This window comes from Chlorocebus sabaeus, chromosome 2, assembly GCF_047675955.1.
Source record: "Chlorocebus sabaeus isolate Y175 chromosome 2, mChlSab1.0.hap1, whole genome shotgun sequence".
Classification (NCBI taxonomy): Eukaryota; Metazoa; Chordata; class Mammalia; order Primates; family Cercopithecidae; genus Chlorocebus; species Chlorocebus sabaeus.
Window position 1 is genome coordinate 56,053,690 of NC_132905.1, and position 21,597 is coordinate 56,075,286.

Genomic DNA, 21,597 nt, shown 5'->3' on the forward strand with positions numbered 1-21,597 from the left:
ATGTTCTTACCTAACCACAGTACAATGATCAAAATCAGGGAAATCAGTGTTAATATGCTGTTATCCAATCTATAGATCAAATTCAGATTTCACTAATTGTCCTACTACTGCCCCGATGGCAAAAGAATATCCAAGATCCAGTGTTGCATTCAGTTGCCATGCTTCTTTAATCTATAACCAGGAACTGTTCCTGAGTCTTTTGACACTGACATTTTGAAGAGTACTTGGCTAATGTGTAGAATGTCCCTGAATTTGGGTATGTTCACTGTTTCCTCATGTTTGTTGAAATTTGTTTCTGTGACCTAACATATGATTTATCCTGGAGAAAGGTTCATATGCTGAAGTGAAGAATGTGTATTCTACAGCAGTTAGATGAAATGTTTTATAAATGTCTGTTAAGTCCATTTGCTCTAGAGTGTAGTTCAAGTCTGAAGTTTCTTTGTTGATTTTCTTTCTAGATGACCTCTCCAATACTGAATGTAGGGTGGTGAAGTCCCCAACTATTATTGTGTTGGAGTCTATCTCTCCTTTTTGTTTTCTCAAAAAGGCCTTTTCAGACCAATGGAACTTATCTCTTAAGCTCTAATAATATTTATTTTATATATCTAGGTTCTGTGGTGTTGGATGCATATATATTTATAATTGTTATATCCTCTTGCTGAATTTATCCCTTTGTCAATTTATATAATGGCCTTCTTTGTCTCCTTTTATGGTTTTTGACTTAAAGTTTATTTTGTCTGACATACGAATAGCTACTCTTGCATGGTTTTGGTTTCCATTTGTATGCATTGTCTTTCCATTTCTTCACATTCAGTTTTTGTGTGTCTTTTCAGGTGAAGCGAGTTTCTTGTAGGCAGCATATAGTCAAATCTCAACTTTTTTTTTTGTAACCCATTCAGCCAGTCTATATATTTTATTTATTTAGTTAGTTAGTTTTGTTATTATTACTATTTTTGAGACAGTTTCACTCTTGTTGCCCAGGCTGGAGTGCAATGGCATGATCTCAGCTCACTGTAAATTCTGCCTCCCAGGTTCAAGCGATTCTCCTGCCTCAGCCTCCTGAATAGCTGGGATTACTGGCATGTGCCAACTTACCCAGCTAATTTTGTATTTTTAGTAGAGATGGGGTTTCACCATGTTGGCCAGGCTGGTCTCAAACGCCTGACCTCAAGTGGTCCACCCGCCTTGGCCTGCCAAAGTGCTGGGATTACAGGCATGAGCCACCATGCCCGGGCAGTCTATATTTTTAAATTGGGAAATTTAAGCCATTTGCCTTCAAGGTTATTATTGATAGTAAGTGAGAACTTACTTTTGTCATTTTGTTAATTGTTTTTTGATTGGTTTGTATATCCTTTGTTCCTTTCTCCCTCTCTTGTTGCTTATCTTTGTGATTTGGTGGTTTTCTGTAGTAATCATGTTTGATTCTTTTTAAATTTCCTTTCACTTGTGTATCTGCTGTACCAGCAAATTTTGGACTTTCATGTGTTTTTATGATGATAGGTATTGTCTTTTCACTTCCAGAAATAGGATTACCTTAAGCATTCCTTGTAGAATTGGTCTAGCGGTGATGAATACCCTCCATTTTTCTTGTATGGGAAAGACTACTACTCCTTTACTTCTGAAGGATAGCTTTGCTGGGTATAGTACCCTTGGTTGGCAGGTTTTTTCTTTCAGCACATGGAATATATCATCCCATTCTCTCCTGGACTGTAGTGTTTCTGCTAAGAAGTCTGCTGTTAGTCTGAAGGGGCTAATATGTGACTTGATGCTTTTTTGTTGGTTTTTTTTAGCATTTTCTCTGTCTTTGACATTTGCTACTTTCACTATAATGTGCCTAAGAGAGGATATTTTTGGGTTGAATCTATTTGAGGATCTTTGAGCTTCCTGTGTCTGGATGTCTATATCTCTTCCAAGACTTGTGAAGTTTTTGACTATTTCATTAAATTGGTTCTCTTTGCCTTTCCTCATTTCTTCTCCTTCTGGAACTCCCAAAATTCAAATATTTGTTTGCTTGATGTTTTCCCATATGTCATGTAAGCTTTCTTCATTAAAATTTCTTTTTTTTTCTTTATTTTTGACTGACTGGGTTATTTCAAAAGACTTGTCTTCAAGTTTAGAAATTCTTTCTTCAGCTTGATCTGGTCCAGTTTTGAAGATCTTGTATTTTTAAATTTCATTTATTGAATTATTCATTTCCAGGATTTATGTTTACTTCTGTTTATATGTATATATCTGTCTGTTTAATTTCCCATTCAGATTGTGAATTGCTTTTCCGATATCTTTGTTTTGTTACCTGTGTTCTCTTGTATCTCCATGTGTTCCTTGAGATCTTTATTTTGAAATCTTTTTCAGGCATTTAATAAATTTTATTTTCTTTGTATTCTGTTACTAGAGAATTATTGTGTGTGTGTGTGTGTGTGTGTGTGTGTGTGTGTGTTTGGAGGTGTTGTGTTTCCTTGCTTTTTTATGTTTCTTGTGTTTTTATGTTGATATCTGCACATCTGATGTAACAGATGCTTCTACTTTTATAGAATAGCTTTCATAGGGAATTACTTTTTCCAGTAGATGTATCTGTAGTGTCAGTGGGTAGGGTACTTTGCCTTTAGTTATGGGTGGGCACCATAGTGTAGTCTTCATATGATTTCTTTGACTGTATCAATGCCAGTGGTATCTGTTAATGCCTCAGTGGCTTTGGCTACAATTTGTGGAGGTTGTGGTGAGACTTTGCTGGGGACTGGGATGACCAGTGGCTAGGCTGGCTAGTCCTCAGGCCCTTCGGCAGGGCACGTGGGCAGTAGAGCCCCTGGTGGGTCAGTCATCAGGCCCCCAGGTGGTGGGGAACATGGATGACAGTGGCAGCAGGCCTGGTAAGCTTGTCCTTGGACCCCCAGGGGGCAGCCACTAGTGGGGGCAGCAGTGGGTCCTCTGTCAAGCTAGTCCCTAGGTGGAACATGTGAGCACTGGCAGTGGCAGCATGGGCCCCTGGTGAGCCAGTCCTCAGGCACATGAGCAGGGAAGTAGCAGCAGTGGGCCTGGTGGGCCATGGGGACCAGCCGTGACAGTGGCATGGGTACCAGCAATGGCAGCAGCAGACTCTGGGGAGGTCACTTTCAGGTGGTACATGCACAAGGGTGTACAGCAGCTCCATTGCTGGACAAGCTGGGTCTCTGCCAGTGGCAGTGGCCCTGGGCAGGCAGCTCTCAGTGTCTGGGGAGTGCATGCCTCTGCTCTCTATGTCCTGGGAGCAGCCTCCTTGATGTGCTGGACTGCTTGTTCCCAAGATATAGTGCACTGTGTGGGCTCAGGTACCCAGGAAAATGGCCACATGGCTGAATCCAGTTGGTGTCACAACACTTCTGCATGCTGAGGGGATGTCAGCTGGGCCCTAGACATCAGAACCTTTCCTTGTTAGCACACAAAATTTTAAAAAATTTATAATTCAACCCAATGTATTATATTTACAATTTCCTACTTTTTAAAGTATTGAATAGATGACTTACGAGGTACAAAATGGAGAACTTTTACTTCTCACTTTCTCTTTTTTTTTTTTTGAGATAGAGTCTTACTCTGTCTTCCAAGCTGGACTGCAGTGGCATGGTCACAGCTCACTGCAACCCCCGCCTCCTGGGTTCAAGCTATTCTCCTGCCTCAACCTCCTGAGTAGCTGGGATTACAGGCACCTGCCACCATGCCTGGCTGATTTTTTGTATTTTTAGTAGAGACGGTTTCACCATGTTGGTCAGGCTGGTCTCAAACTCCTAACCTCAGGTCATCCACCCTCCTTGGCCTCCCAAAGTGCTGGGATTACACACATGCGCCACCACACCCAGCCACACTTCTCACTTCCAAACTTACTACAAAGCTACAGTGATCAAAGCAGTGTGGTAATGGCATAAGGACAGATCATACAGAACAATGGAATAGAATTAAGAGCCTAAAAATAAACCCTTATAATCAACTGATCAATGAGAAAGGAATAGTCTTTTTAGAAAATGGTTCTGGGACAACTGGATATCCACATGCCAAATGAATAAACGTGGACCACCCCGCCCCATCCTACTTCACATCATACAAAAATTAACACAAAATGTATCATAAACCTAAATGTAAGAACTAACACTATAAAACTCTCAGAAGAAAGCATAGGAGTAAATTTTCATGATCTTGGTTAATCAGTGGTTTCTTAAATATGATGCTCAAAGCACAAATGATAAAACATTGATAAATTATATTTAATAAAAATTAAAAGCATTCAACTTCAAAAGACATCATCAACAAAGTGAAAAGAAAGCCCACAGACTGAAAGAAAACCTTTCAAAGTCATATATCTGATAAGGTGTTTATATCCAGAGTACATAGAAAACTCTTACAACTCCATGATACAAACACCCACCCAGATGGGCTTACAGGTTAATTCTAGCAAACATTTAGGAAAGAAATTATAGCAATTATTTTCCAATCTATCTTTCAGAAAATAGAAGCAGAGGTCCTACTTCCTAACTCATTCCTGAGGTCAGCATTACCCTAATACCAAAACCAAATATACTACAAGAAAACTACAGATTAGTATCGCTCATGAACATAGGTGCAGGAATTCTCAACAAAATATTAGCAAGTTGAATCCAACAATGTATAAACAGAATTATAAGAGACAACCAAGTGTGATATATCCAGGAATGTAAGGCTGGTTCAGCATTCAAAAATCAGTTAATGCAATTCTCATCAACAGACCAAAGAAGGAAAATCACGATTATATCAATACATGCATAAAAAGCATTTGACAAACTTCAATACCTATGCATGATAAAAACTCTCAGCAAAGTAGGAATAGATGAGAATTTCCTTAACTTGATACAGAACACCTACAAAAACTCTACAGCTAAAATCATAACTAAGGGTGAAAAGCTAGAAGTGTAGACACTAAGATCAGGAACAAGGCAAGGATGTCCTCTTCCTTTCACCACTCTTTTCAATATTGTACTAGAAGTCCTAGCTCATGTAATAAGATAAGAAAATAAAACTTTGTTTACAGATGGCATGATTACCTATGTAGAAAATTCAAAAGAATAAACAAAAAACTCCTGGAATTAACAAGTGATTATAGCAAGGTTGCAGGATATAAAGTTAGTATACAAAAGTCATTCACTTTCCTATATATTAGTAATGAACAAATGGAATTTGAAATTTAAAAAACACAATGTTATTTATATTAGCAACCTCTAAAATGAAATACTTAGGTACAAATCTAACAAAATTAAAGGTATACAGACTGTGAAGGGAGATATAATGCTGTCTTTGCAGATGATATGATTGTTTGTGTTGAAAATATGAATAATAAAGAAAAAGAAAAAATAATTCCAGAAACTAATAAGTGATTATAACAAGGTTATAGGATACAAGATTAATACAAAAAAAAAGCCAGTCATTTTCTTATATACCAGCAATGAACAAGTGGAATTTGAAATTAAAAACACAGTACCATTAACACTAGTACCAAAAAAGAAATACTTTGGTACAAATCTAACAAAACATGCACAAGATCTATGTGAGGAAAACTGTAAAAGTCTAATGAAAGAAATCAAGTTACTAAATAAATGGGGAGCTATTCCATGTTCATGACAAAGTAGTGGTATTGATGAAAGAGTAAAGAAATAGATTAACAAAACAGAATAGTGAGCCCAGAAATAGACCCACATGAATATAGTCAGCTGATCTTTGACAAAGCAGCAAAGGCAATACAATGGAGCAAAGATAGTCTTCCCAACAAAGGATGCTAGAAGAACTTGAGGTCCTACACCTTTCATAAAAATTAACTCAAAATGGATCAGAGATCTAAATGTAAAATACAAAGCTATGAAAGTCCTAGAAGATTACATAGGAGAAAATCTACATGACCTTGGGTATGATGATGACTTTTTAGATATAATACCAAAAGTATGATTAATGAAAGAAATAACTGGACTTTCCTAAGGTTAAAAATTTTGCCTTCTCATTACAAATGAGAAGGCAAGCCACAGACTAAAAGACATAATTGTAATAGACTTATTTAAGATATACAAATAACCTTAAAACTTAACAAAGAAGATATATGTGGCAAATAAGCATATGAAAAGATGTTCAACATCACATTAAAGAATTGCAGATTGAAACAATGAGATACAACTACATACCTTTCAGAACATTTTAGGGGAATCTCGATGTTTCTCATTTATTTAAGTTCTTGCTACAGTTTCGGTGGTAATCCTCACGAGTCTGAGGGGACTGATTGCATCTGAAGAATTTACGGGGAAGCCTCAGAAGCTTATTTCATGAATTATTAGAGTGAGGCGGAGGTTGAGGGAGGGAGGGCAAGAGAAGAAAGAGACCAAGACAAAGGCAAAACAACCGAAAGGCAGGTATTGTTGCATCTTCTAGTCCCTCAGCTGGGCCTCAACCAACCCCCAGAGCTCATCTCTGAACTCTAGGAGGAGGGACTGTAAGGAAAACTGGTCATCTGTTCTCTTTCTCTGGAGGCCCTTTGTTCCAGTTGCACAGCCTGATTCGCTCTTTTATCTGCTCCCATTAGTCAATGAAGGCCTGGTGTCACCATCCCAGGAACCCGGATTCCTTCTCTGGCTCCCTCCAGTCAGCAACCCCATATTGCTCTTTCTTCCCACTTAACCCTACTCCCTTTTGAATCTCATAGAAATTTCTATTTTCTCTTCTGATTCTCAGGTTATTTGCATTACAGCTGCTGTAAAAAACTTGGCCTTTGGATTGTTTGGGCTTGAATCCTGTACCTACTATTTGCTACCTGTGTTTCAGCTTCCCTACTTGTTAAAAATATATCTTTTGTTGTGAGGGGTATGTGAAGTCCTACATGGTGCCTCATAACTGGTGGGTACACAGCAATGGTGGTTATCCTCAGGAGTAGAGAGTACCCCAAACAGTGTGGGGCTAGAACCGTGTAATTCCTAACCTTCATTGCACAAAGCACCAGGTTCCTGAGTTCCTTCCTCAGAGAATCTCATGTAGTTGGTCTGGGATGCAGCCCTGGCATAGAGGTTTGTAAAAGCTTCCCAGTCCAGATGATCCTGACAGACGGCCAAGACTGAGAACCACAGGTGTGAGGGACTAATCAAGGATAGAGTCTATCTGTGCACTTTATCTAACCCGCCTCACCCCATAGATCCTATGCCTTTGCTTAACCCTAGTCTTGAAGAGCCCCCAGGCACACTGTGCCTCCAATGCTGGACAGGCCCTCATTTCACTTTCTGAAGTGCATTTCTTTCTCCAAGCCGGAAGGCCTGTCTGAACGTTTGGTAATCGACCTACTCAGAATGAAGCAGTACTCACTTTATCTCTTGTAGGTAGAAGCTGACACCGTGTTGGTTACATTTTTTCTCACAATCACTTTTTCTTTGGTATTATATTGGTGCTTATCCTTTTCCTCCCTGAATTACTATAGACAGAAGACCAGACTCACTGGATTTTGTGCACTAAAAATCTAAACCATTGGAGTTTACATGGAGGAGCCCAGGTGTAAATTAATGTTTGGGCAAAGCAAGGCTTCTCCCCAGGGTAATCAAAATCCCCCGGGCTAGAGATAAGGAAGGGAGGAGTGAGGTAGGAAGAAGGCTGTACAGCTGAATTAGGTGGGATGCTTTAGGTTGCAAGTAATGGAAATGACAACTCAAACTGGCTTAAACCACCATCAATTGTTGTCTCACCTAGCATATGTCCAGAGGCAGTGTGTCCCATAGTCACATAGCTTGTTAGCTTATTAGCTATGTGGCTTTGTGCAAGTGACTGAGCCTCAATTTCCTCATCTGTGAGAAGGATTGTTGCTTATCAAATTAGTTAATATAAGCAAAATTTTTACAGCACTCTGTAGCATAAAACAAGTGTTTTATGTGTTAGCAACTGTATTGGTCAGTCATTGTTCCATAACAAGCAAATGCAAACATCTCAGTCTACAGCAACTGGTATTTCTTTCTTATGTGTCTACAGGTTGGCAGGGCTTGGTTGGGCCACTCTAATTCAATCTATGTGTGGCTGGGCATGGTGGCTCATGACTGTAATCCCAGCATTTTGGGAGGCTGAGGTGGGTGGATTGCTTGAGCCCAGGAGTTCGGGACCATCCTGGGTAACATGGTGAAACCCCATCTCTACAAAAAAAAAAAAAAGCCTGGCATGGTGGTTTGTGCCTGTAGTCCCAGCTACTTGAAAGGCTAAGGTGGGAGGATCACATGAGCCCAGGAGGTCAAGGCTGCAGTGAGCCATGATCACGCCACTGCACTCCAGCCTGGGTGGCAAAGTGAGAACCTGTCTTAAGAAAAAAGAAAACAAAAAAAGACTCATAATCTGTGTGCTGCTGGGATTAGATCTTGTGCTGATGGGCTCAGGTTTGCCTCACACATGTTCCTTCTGGTCTCATGGCAGCACTACAACAGGCACCAGGAGAATGCTTTACCACGGCAATAGTAGAGGCACAAGACAGTGGAAAAACACAAGGCCTTGGTCAGGAACTGGGACATTGTCCCACACGCATGTGTGTGTGTGTTTGTGTGTGTGTATGTGCACACATGAGCAGAATTTATGAGTGAAAGAAACAGGGATGGAGAAGGGGATGGGGGAAGGAGGAAGGGAGTAGGTAGGGAGGGAATGTAGGTCAATCTGAGTAAAGGGTATATAGGTATTCTTTGTACTGTTTTATTTTTGCAACATTTCTGTGTTTGCAGTTATTTCCAAATAAAAAATAAACAGAAAGGAAAAGCTAATCATCTCCCCCTACGCCAGTCCTCCAGGCGTGTATCCTTCCACACCGTTTCCACACCCACACAAACTTAAATGAATTCCTTCCACACCATCTCCACACCCACACAAACCTGTACGAATTCCTTCCACACCGTCTCCACACCCATACAAACCTAAATGAATTCCTTCCACAACTTCTTCACACCCACACAAACCTAGACAAATTCCTTCCACACCTTCTCCACACCCACACAAACCTAGACAAATTCCTTCCACACCGTTTCCACACCCACACAAACCTAGACAAATTCCTTCCACACCGTCTCCACACTCACAAACCTAGATGAATTCCTTCCACACCGTCTCCACACTCACACAAACCTAGATGAATTCCTTCCGCACTGTCTCCACACTCACACAAACCTAAACAAATTCCTTCCACACCTCCACACCCACACAAACCTGTACGAATTCCTTCCACACCTTCTCCACACTCACACAAACCTAGACAAATTCCTTCCACACCTTCTCCACACTCACACAAACCTAGACAAATTCCTTCCACACCTTCTCCACACTCACACAAATCTAGACGAATTCCTTCCACACCTCCACATTCACACAAATCTAGACGAATTCTTATACACTTAAAATGGGATTTTGTTGTTTTATTAAAATGGAGTCATTCTCTATGCATTAGTTATTGTGCAGCTTAATTTTTCTCCCTTTTTTTTTTTTTTTTTAATCTTGCTCTGTCATCCAGGCTGGAGTGCAGTGGCATGATCTCAGCTCACTGCAACCTCCACCTCCTAGGTTCAAGCGATTCTCCTGCCTCAGCCTCCTGAGTAGCTGGGATCACAGGAGTGCACCACCACGACCATCTGATTTTTGTGTTTTTAGTAGAGATAGGGTTTCACCATTTTGGCCAGGCTGTCTCGAACTCCTGACCTCAAGCAATCTGCCCACCTTGGCCTCCCAAAGTGCTGGGATTACAGGCATGAGCCACCACACCTGGCCAATTTTTCTCTTCACAATACATCATAGATATTCCTTCAGGCCAAAAGACATAGATTTAATTTACTTTTAAATAGAGCTGTATAGTATTCCATAGGTGTGTAAGTATCACAGTTTCTTCAACCATCCTTTATTGGTTGATATTCTGGCAGTTTCCATTTTTTTTACCTACAAACAAAGCAGCAAACAGTATGCTTGCACATATAACTTGTTGTATTGGTGCCAAATCTGTGAACTACTTCTGAAATTAGAATTTTAATCAGAGTCAAGTAGCACCACAGATCCTCCAAAATCCATTCTGCTCAACACTCCTCCACCGTGGCTGTTAAGGCTGGTCTCCAGAGGCCAGCTGTTCACACCTTATGTCCAGTACATGCAAGCCTGGCATTTTTCTGGGGGAAGGCCAGCAGATCTCAGAAGCTGGGCACACTGAGTTTCTGCTTGAACGTGAAGAGACTGTTGAAACCTGTCTGCTGTCTTTTGGTAGGCCCCTCATATTTGGCAGGTGAGTCCAGTATTACTATATGTTCACCAAACTTCACAGAGCCCTTCCCATCTCACTCATGAGTGTGTGGTAATTATATAACTTTAAAAAGGTTTTGTTAGGACCAGGCATGGTGGCTCATGCCTGTAATCCCAGCATTTTGGGAGACCAAGGCGGGCAGATTACCTGAGGTCAGGAGTTTGAAACCAGCCTGGCCAACATGGTGAAACCCTGTCTCTACTAAAAATACAAAAATTAGCTGGGTGTGGTGGTGGGCGCCTGTAGTCCCAGCTACTCGGGAGGCTGAGACAGGAGAATTACTTGAACTTGGGAGGCAGAGGTTACAGTGAGCCCAGATCATGCCACTGCACTCCAGCCTGGGCAACAGAGCGAGACTCTGTCTCAAAAAAAAAAAAAAAAAAAAAAAAAGGTTTTGTTAGAAATTTTAGGCAGGGCCCAGGCTTCCGTAGGTGGGGGCCACATATGGTCCACAAGTGGCTGATTGGATGCTCAAGCGGAGTCCATTTCTTGCATAATTAATTTGGCTGAGATCATGGTTTTGATTTTCACATGGGACACATTGCCTCAGGCCAAGAATAATAATGAACATTTATGGAAAGCTGCCTCATTCAGGAACCCAATTAAGCACTTTATAAAGACTATCCCAGTTAATTTCCTCCACAACTCTGTGAAGTGTAAGAGTTGTATTACCCCATTGCATCACTTTTCTATTAACACAATAATTCTGTATAAAAACACCCCAAAACTTAGTGGTTCAAAATTACCACCTATTATTTGCTTATGATTCTGTGAGTAACTGAGGCTGGGCTCAACTGGGGAGTCCTGGTTTCTGCTGGGCTTCTCCCTCTTGTGTCTGTGGCCAGCTACAGGGCAGCGAGGCACCGTGGCTTTTGGGAGTTGGCTGGCTGTTGGCTGGAGAGATGGGAATTTTTGATCTATGCGGTCTCTCAGCCTCCAACAGGCTAGCCTGGGCTTATTTACATGTAGTGAGGTGGAGGTGGTGTTGAGAGTAGGAGACAGGTGGAGCAGAGAGAAAGGCAATAGAAAGGCCAAGGCTTTGTGGAGGTCTGCCTCAAAATTGCACATTACTTTGCCACATTCTTTTGGCCAGAACAAATCAGAAGGTCAGCCGAGATTTAAGGAGTAGGAAAGAAGACCCCACATCTTGAGAGGAGCTGAAAAGTCACACTGCAAAGGGCATGAATACAAAGAAAAGTGGCCAGGTGCTCTGGCCCATGCTTGTAATCCCACCAGTTTGGGAGGCTGAGGAGGGCAGATCGCCTGAGGTCTCAAGTTCGGGACCAGCCTGGCCAAGATGGTAAAACCCCATCTCTACTAAAAATACAAAATTTAGCCAGGCATGGTGGTGGGTGCCTGTAATCCCAACTACTTGGGAGGCCGAGGTACGAGAACCTCTTGAACCTGGGAGGTGGAGGTTGCAGTGAGCCAAGATGGTGCCAGTGGACTCCAGCCTGGGTGACAGGGCAAGACTCTGTCTCAAAAAAAAAAAAAGAAGAGAAAAAGTTTGTGGCCATTTTTGTAATTTACTTTGCTGCCTCCTACTTTTGTTAATAAAGTTTTATTGGGACACAGTCATACCCACTGGTGTATGTATCATCTGATTCCTTTCATGCTATAGTGGCAGAGTTGAGTAGTAGCAATAGTGACCACGTGGCCCACAAAGCCTAAAATATTCCTGTCTGGCCCTTTCTAGAATACATGTGCTGCCCCCTGCCCTGCCCTGAGTTCCCTAAAGCCTCTATCCACATGGCTGTGCTGTACCTTTCATGCAAACGGCCCTACCTGGGGAAAAATGGTTTCTGTGGATGTCATGTGTTTAAATGCCTGGACTAGCCTCCTCTCTGTGTGAAAACCCCCTCGACTCCCACAGATTTCCTTGGCCTTCATGGTGATCCCTGTAGGCCCAGTCTTTGTAGTCCTTTGCTTAGAGGAGGCAGCATGGGTTTGAGCTTCTGATCTCTAAGAGTAGGGACAGGTGAGACGAGAGCAGACAGGCCCTCTGGGAATTCAAGGCCCACACAGAGAGAAGCTGCCTGATCCCTCCCTGCCATGCAGCCAGGCACAGTCACAAAGCAGTCCTGTTTGAAGTGGGTTATTAAGTATTGGCCTCAGGGCCAAGCCCTGGTAAGCCTGCCATTTCATCCAACACTTTTCACCAAGCTTGCTATTGAAGATTACTCAGGAAACAGCCAGAGACATGATGATGAGATCCAATTATTATTTAAATCTAGAGCTGCTCTTAGCAGGCCGAGGGTTACTGGGAAATAGACCGTAACAATAGAAGTATTGATGAGTTTGGCCAGGTGCGGTGGCTCAAGCCTGTAATCCCAGCATCTTTGGGAGGCCGAGGCGGGTGGATCATGAGGTGAGGAGATCGAGACCATCCTGGCTAACACAGTGAAACCCCGTCTCTACTAAAAATACAAAAACTAGCTGGGCATGGTGGTGGGCGACTGTAGTCTCAGCTACTTAGGAGACTGAGGCAGGAGAATGGTGTGAACCCTGGAGGCCGAGCTTGCAGTAAGCCGAGATTGCGCTACTGCACTCCAGCCTGGGTGACAGAGCGAGACTCGTCTCAAAAAAAAAGAAGTATTGATGAGTTCAATGTAAAGGGAAAAAAACCTTAGTATTTATGTACTTAATTGGAACCACCTATACTATGTATTAAGCCAAAAGAACAAGATTCAGAACAGTGTGTGGTTTGCTACCATTTATGTTAAAAGAGGGCAGATGTATTATATTATATTATATTACATTATATTATATATGCATAATAATGCCCCCTAAAGATGTTCACGTACTGATCCCCAGCACCTGTGGCTGTTATGTTATATGGATGGCAAGTAGGTATTAAGGTTGTTAGCTGACTTGAGATGCAAAGTTCAGCTGGGGTTATCAGAAGGCACATTGGAGAGTGAAAGAGGGAGGCAGCCCCAGAAAGATTCCACCCGCCACTGCTGGCTTTGAAGATAGAGGATGACAGCCAGAAGCTGAGGAATGCGGGCAGTCTCCAGAGGCTGGAAAGGGAAGCTCCTTCCTGCAGTCTCCAGAAGGAGCACAGCCCTCCCGACCACACCTTGATTTCAGCTCACTGAACCCCATTTCAGACTTCAGGCCTCCAGAACTGTAAGATAATGAATTTGTGTTGTGTCAAGCCTTTAGGTTTGTGGTGATTTATCACAGTAGCAGTAGGAAGCATCTATCTATCTATCTATCTATCTATCTATCTATCTATCTATCTATCTATCTATATAAAACAGAGTTTCACTCTGTTGCCCAGGCTGGAGTTCAGAGGCACAGTCTTGGCTCACTGCAACCTCTGCCTCCTGGATTCAAGCGATTCTCCTGCCTCAGTCTCCTGAATATCTGGGACTGCAGGCACGTGCCACCACACCCAGCTAATTTTTGTATTTTTAGTAGAGACAGGGTTTCACCATATTGGCCAGGCTGCTTTCAAACTTCTGACCTTGTGATCCACCTGCCTCAGCCTCCCAAAGTGCTGGGATTACAGGCATAAGCCCTTACTGTTATTTTAATAACTGACTTGCCAAGTACTGGGAAAAATCCTCCTTGTCCAATAGCGTTAGGAAGCTGTTCCTTACCAAGGGCCATGTTGGGTTTTCTTTTAAAGCTCAACATGTATTAAGGCCAATCTCCAGATTCTCACTATTCAAAGTGTGGTCATCACCTGAGGGCTTTTTAGATATGCAGGGTATCAGCCCTGCTCCAGTCCTTCTGAATCAGAATCTGTACTTTAACAACATGCAGTGATTCCTGTGCACACTAAACTCTGAGAAACACTGATCCAGCCCATCTTCCTTGCCTAGTTGCATTAAAAGAATACCCCCACACCCTTTAATCAATATGAAAATAAAGGCATGATTATTTCTGCCAAATTTTTCTTTCTCTTGCCTCCAAATTGTTCTCTGTTGCCACATAAGAGTCTCTTTCCCCTTCTTTTGACAAAAACTCAAATAATCATCTTCAGAAGTCACCTTTCTCGTGATAACTTTCGATCACTTCTGTTCATCTCTCCCAGAGCAAATTGTCCTGAGGAATTAACACACTGTCCCTTCTCCTTGTGGAGAGACAGCCTGAGACCAGAGACTGCCCCTTCTCCTGATGAGAAGATAGCCCGAGGCCAAAGACTGTCCCTTCCCCTTCCCTCCCTACTCCTCAAGCAGGGCCTCCACTCTTCAAACTTAACAGTCTCAACTGATTTCCTTAATGACTTGATTTCTGCAAGGACTTTTATTTGTGACATCAGGTTTCCCTAAACATCCAAGGGCATACTAGGCTCCTTAAATGACCTCACCCAACTATGATGTGGCACGAGGTGAGAGTTTCCCAAAAGAACGCTTGTGCCTCCAGACCAGAATTGTCACACCTGAAGTTGTTTATTTGAGCAGCCTTGTCTTTGGGCTTTCCAAAGCAGGCTCTGTACAGTGGCCACACCCTGGTCTTGCATGATTCTTGAATTTGGAAGATACCTGGTAGATATAGAAACGACCCACACTGCCTGTTCAGAACTAAGCTTCATGGTAGATTAAGGTACATTCTCTACTAGTACACCACAGCAGCCAGGCACGGTGGCTCATACCTATAATCCCAGCAATTTGGGAGGCCAAGGTGGGTGGATCACGAGGTCGGGAGATCGTGACCACCCTGACCAACACGGTGAAACCCCATCTCTACTAAAAATACAAAAATTAGCAGATGTGGTGGCACGTGCCTGTAGTCCCAGCTACTGGGGAGGCTGAGGCAGTAGAATTGCTTGAACTCGGGAGGCACAGTGAGCCGAGATCACACCAGTGTACCCCAGTCTGGTGACAGAGTGAGACTGCGTCTCAAAAAAAAAAAACAGATCCACAGCTGAGACCCAAGAAGTAGACTGAGGGTTGCGTTTTCCTCATCTGACATTTGAAACTGCCAGTGAAGTAAGGAAGGGCAGCTCTTTTCCACAAGCAAACATTACCTCTCTGTGTCCATCTTGTAGTGGAGACCTCGAAGGTGTCTGTCTTGGTAAGAATTCAGGAAGCAGTGGAGTTAGATACCTGTGATAGAGATCGCTAGAAACTTCAATTTCAACAACGTGGTCAGTAGGATATAAGCAGTTGATATGCTTTGGCTGTATCCCCACCCAGATCTCATCTTGAATTGTAGCTCCCACAATTCCCATGTGTCATGGGACGGACCTGGTGGGAGGTCATTGAATTACGGGGGCAGGTCTTTCCCATGCTGTTCTTGTGATAGTGAATAAGTCTCACGAGATCTGATGGTTTTATAAAGAGGAGTTCCCTTACACAAGCTCTCTCTTTGCCTGCCTCCATGTAAGACGTGACTTTGCTTCTCCTTCATCTTCTGCCATGATTGTGAGGTCTCCCCACCCATGTGGAACTGTGAGTCAGGTAAACTTCTTTCCTTTATAAATTACCCAGGCTCAAGTATGTCTTTATCAGCAGTGTGAGAAAGGACTAATACAACAGTTAACATGAACAACTCATACTCCAGAACTTTCCACCCTAGATTTTCAGAGTAAAATGCAAGAGAAGAGTGGAATCATAAGGCTGGGAGAGAAGTTCATGGGGCAGGAGGGGGCCAAGACTGGGACAGTATATTTCATGGTTATATTTCCACAAGGATTACACTGGGGCTCCTCTTCCTTAGTATTGATCTTAACCACTCAGATCATGATTAAAACATTTCTTATCATCCCAAGGCCTGTGGATTTGGGAGTCCCATGACAGTGTAAAGCCCTGAGTTAACAAAATATCATCATTTATAAAAACTCTAAATTAGGCACAGTAACCATATTTTTTTGGTTTTGTTTGTTTTTTATCCAGATTCAGAAATCAGAAGCCTCTTATTAAAATTGAAATGGGCCCAAATGGTTAAGTCGTGTTACTTGGCTCATGTGCACTTCTCTGCCTAGTGTTCTTGCTATGAAAACTAGCAACTTGTGGCAATCAACATAAAGCTTTTTTTCCAATAGCTTTACTGAGATACAATTTACGAGCCATAAAGTTTACCCATTTTAAGTGTAGAAGTCAGTGATTTCAAGTGTATTTATGGAGTCATGCAACCATCACTGTCATTCAATTTCAGAACATCTTCTTCCCTCCATGAACCCACTAGCAGATTCGCAGTCACTCCTCATGACCACCCCGACCCACTCGGGTAATAGGGAGCCTTTGACTAGCCATTCACTCCATTCCCACACAGTTTTTCTTTCAAGGGCAGTGTAATTTTCACAGCATTGAACAAAGCTTTCACCGGAAAGAGACAGAGGCAAAGCACTAGGCTGAGCTCCTCAGAGAGACTTGCTCTTTTGGTTACACTTACTTCATCTAGCAGCTGCTCAGTCACAGAGATTCTCCCTGCCCCTGGCGGTCCAACTTCCCTCAGCAGGAGTCTGTTTTCGGGCTGCAGGGCTATAGAATGTGGTCATTCCCCCTGCCTTAAAATATTCACATATAGCAAATGTGTCCCCTGGGTAAATGTTGAGCCACGGGGGCAGGTGAGTGTGAGTGTGTGTGCACATGTGTGCATGGGAGTGTGTATGTGTACATGTGTATGGTCTCCAATAGTTTGCAACACAAACATTTACATCGAATATAAATCTTGCTGGTCTCCAAAACCCTGACCTGGGGAAGGTCACCATACTGATGTTGTTTTACATTATTAATGACAGGGATGTAATGAGAAACCTTAGAAAAATCCAGAAATACCTGAAAGCTCAAACCCCACAGTAGTGTTATGAATATTTATAGGCAAAGCACTTGGTTCTACAACTTATTTTGCCCACTTCTTATAATTCATGTAATGTATTCAGTATTAGCCTATGAGTCCACATGTTTGCTTGGTTATGGTGAAGAGCAAGTGAACATCTAAACCCAACTTTTTGTTCAGAAGGAAAAGCTCATCCAAGTTCTTCCTATACCTGAGGAGCCAACTACCACTATCTTTTTGAAACTTCACAAGTGGTAATTTGTCCAGGAATTTAGCTATCAAGCCATCAGAATCACAGAAACAGTATTGGCCAAATGATGCCATAAACTGTACTTTTTGATCATAAGAAATACTGGGTTTCAGAGAATTATCATGTAATGTATACACTACATGTTTTGTTTCAGTAGCACAGTTGCAATTCCTAAAGGTGCTTTAAAAAATTGATACATCATGGCCTGGTGAGGTGGCTCACACCATAATCCCAACACTTTGCGGGGCTGGAGTGGGCGATTGCTTGAACTCAGGCATTGGAGACCAGCCTGCGCAACATAGCAAGACATCATCTCTACTAAAAGTAAAAAATAATTAGCCAGATGTGATGGCATGCACCTGTAGTCCCAGCTACTCAGGAGGCTGAGGCAGGAGGATCTCTTGAGCCCAGGAGATCAAGGCTACAGTGAGCTGTGATCGCACCACTGTACTCCAGCTTGGGCAACAGAGCAAGACTCTATCTCAAAAAAAAAAAAATCAATACATCAGGCAGCTGATTTCTAGACCAAACAAAAAGTTTAGGGGGCACACAGAGTGCTGTAGCCACGTGTGTCAGACTGTCACTTTCCATTACCCTCTCTGTGCGCTCCTCTGACTCTCTAAGGGGCCAGCTTGACCCCAGCCCTGGACGGGGCCCACAAGGAGACATAAGACAAGATGGAATTGGTGGCTTCACCTGTTTGTCATTGGGGATCTGAAGTGTCATGGAAGAATTTTGATGAGCCAATCTTTATATTAAATCTAAATTCATCTTTATTTCAAATGCTGGTTGCTGGAAGACTGAAGGAAGTTGTCTAGAAAACAGGAAACATTACTTTTAGTATGTTTCTGCTCCTGGATGCTGAGGATGACTGTGGGGTGGACATAGGACCAGCATTTCTGTTTGTAAAGTGGAATAATGCCTGCCCCCTCCGTGGCTCCCTGGGAAGCCATGAGAATGACATAGGTCAGGCAGGGACTCTGGGCCTCTCAGATGTTGGGTCCAAGCCATGTCCCTCTCTTCTCCTCACTCTAGGGGTGAGTGCCTTAGAACAAGGTACTTTCACCAGCAAACCCCCAGAGGTGTGAAAAGGGACCCTGAAGTAATAGAATCCACTAGAATGTCAGCTCCATGAGGGCTGGGAGGCCTATGACGGTTTTATCCCCAGCAGCTAGCACCATGCTTACATGTAGTGTGTTCAAAAATGATTATTGAGGCTGGGCAGGTGGCTCACATCTGTAATCCCAGCACTTTGGGAGGCCAAGGAGGGTAGAGCACCTCAGGTCAGGAGTTCAAGACCAGCCTGGCCAACATGGTGAAACCCCATCTCTACTAAAAATACAACAATTAGCCAAGGGCAATGGCATACACCTGTAGTCCCAGCTACTCCAGAGGCTGAGGCATAATAATTGCTTGAACCTGGGAGGCAGAGGTTCCAGTGAACCCAGATCGACCCATGGCACTCCAGCCTGGGCCACAGAGCAAGACCTGTCTCAAAAAAAAAAAAAAAGATTGTTGTTGAGGCTGAGCACATTGGCTCAGGCCTGTAATCCCCTCACTTTGAGAGGTCAAGATGGGAGGATCAATTAAGGCCAGGAGTTCGAGACTAGCGTGGGCAACATAGTGGAACCCCATCTCTACAAAAAATTTTAAAATTGCCCTAACCCCAAGGCAGTGGCGTGGCAGTTACTGGCCAGGATCACAGGCGCAGCACTGTGCTCTATGGTGGCTCCTCACAGCCCTGGTCCAGACTCCCGTGCAGGCATCTAGTGGGACATGGCAAACTCAGACTGCAAGGATGTCCAGGCCCAGATGAGGAGAGTTTTCTGTGCTTCCCCTACGACAGCAACCTGCCGACTGAGAGATCTACCTCCAAAACCCCTCGGTGGCATTCTTCTGCGTGGCCCACCTGCAGGCAAGGAGTGGTGAAATTTATGTTGTCATGGAAGTTAATGTTTCAACTCAAGAAGGAAGAGAAATAACCTGTCAACATTATCTGATGACAAATTACGGGAGTGCTCCCCATCCCCACAATATAAAAAGATCATTTGCATAGGTGCAAAAGAAAATGGTTTTACCCTGGAGTACAAAAAGAAGTTAAAAGCTGTAGGACCAAATGACTATACAGGAAAGGTCTCAGAAGAAACTGAAGATATCATCAAAAAGGAATCACCAACTCATGGACTCAACACAACAGAATATATCTAAGGATAGTCTATGTACTAATATAAAATATTTTTTACCACTTGAAAACAGGGATCTGGAGGATCTCCAAGTTTGATGCATCTTCAACAGTGCTCTGAAGAAATATCACATGTGGGTGATTCTTGTTTTCAGACTCTTAAAAGAAACTGGGTTAAAAGTTAGGCAATGTTATAAAAGAGGATGATTACCCAGCACTTTGGGAGGCTAAGGTGGGCAGATCAGTTGCGGTGATGAGTTAAAGACCAGCCTGGCCAACATGGTGAAACTCCATCTCTATGAAAAATACAAAAATTAGCCAGGTGGGGTGGCACATGCCTGTAATTCCAGCTACTCAGGAGGCTGAGGCAGAAAAGTCACTTGAGGCAAAGGTTGCAGTGAGCCAAGATCGTACCACTGCACACCAGCCTGTGTGACGTGAGACTCCATCTCAAAAACAAACAAACAACAACAAAGAGAGGGCGATGAGGTCCTGGAATGTGTGACAAATGGATATGAGTACCCCTTTGGTAAACACTTGAAGCTATTACTCTCTTGAGTTGATCTTAAGTATTTCCTTGTTCTGGCAAAGGACAGATTTGCAGCTTGCTTGATGATGGTACTGGTAAATTGCTCTTTTGGGGCTGGTAAATTGCTCTGCTCTGGGATTTTAAAAAATCAGCTTAATGAGAGTAAGTAATCTGCAGACAATTGATAATAACATTTTGAAACTGGAAAGATTGTATACTGTTTTTAGAGGAATAAATGTATTCATGGTTAAAATAAATAATAAAATCAGCCAGGTGCGGTGGTGGTGTGCATCTTTACTCCCACGTACTCAGGAGGCTAAGGTGGGAGGATGGCTTGAGCTCAGGAATTCAAAGCTGCAGTGAGCTATGAATGCACCACCGCACTCCAGCCTGAACGACAGAGGGAGACCCCGTTCCAAAAAAAAAACAAAAAAAAAAACCCAAAGCCAAAACAAAACAAAACAAAGATTGTTGAATGCATAATAGCTTTTGATACTTTCCCTCAAAATGCAAGTTAGGAAGTGAAGACACAGAACATCCCTCCCTCTGTTTCTCCTGAGTGCATTTAGTGCATCCCCTCAGTCTATCCTGTACATCTGATTTATTTGACAGGCTCTGCTCTGGGTGGCCCTACTGAAGACAGAGAATTTACCCCACTCAGAGTTTTCAAAAAGCTTTCATATGCACTTTCCCATTTGATATTCTCAACCTCCCTGTGAGGGCCCATGTGTCTATCCCCATCTCATAGACATCCATTGGACCTTGCTGGGAACATAGCCAGGAACCAACAAATGTTAATTACTCTTATTTTTCTTGTCTTCTTTCCTATGTCTTCAATTGCCAAGCTACATTAATTAAACTGTCGCCAGTGACATTTTGTGCAGTGAAACAAAAGCTGTAAATATAAATCAATTAATACTTGTTAGACACTTACAGGTTTGCAATGCTCCAGCCACCATATAATAGAGCAAATCAGGGAGACATGGTTACAAAGTTTGGTTTATTTTATATAAAACAAATAAGTTAAAGAAATATCAGCAAACATTTTTGTCGGTTTTTCCCCAAATCAAATGTTTCACAGATGTGCCATCTGATTGTAGGGAGCACTTATGAGCCCCAAAAATATAGTACCAATGAGGTGAGCGATAATTCCCGTCCTCACTGAATTTCTTCTTGCCTGCAGGCTGGCTTCTCTAAGGTTTAATCAATTTTTTATTTTATGCTGTGTAACTTCTCCTTTACATAGATTATATGGAAACATCTCTATACAGTGAGGAATCATAAATTCCTGTTTCAGTAAACTCCAAATTAGTCACTTCTAAAGAATTTACTTATCTGACAATTGACTATAATTCAACCTGATGTTGACTTCATAAACATCGTCATGGATAGTAGAGAAAACATGCTATTACAGAAATTAAAGTGTTTTCACAATCCCGGGTTTGAAGCTCACTGACCTCAGCAATTACCTAGAAAACATGAGATTCTAAATTCTAAATTTAATCAAATATTTTATGAAACCGTAAGAATGCAAGAAAAAGGGGATACTGAGGAGCAAAAATCAAATGAAACAAGCAAATAGCAAAATAGCAGCAACTCAAACTATATTAATAATCATATCAAATATAAAT

At 42.4% G+C, this 21,597-nt stretch overlaps 1 pseudogene; it reads left to right on the plus strand.

Moving 5' to 3' along the window:
* The first annotated feature begins 18,056 nt into the window (after positions 1 to 18,056).
* Positions 18,057 to 19,563, plus strand: LOC140710399 (gamma-glutamylcyclotransferase-like; annotated as a pseudogene).
* Positions 19,564 to 21,597: the final 2,034 nt, after the last annotated feature.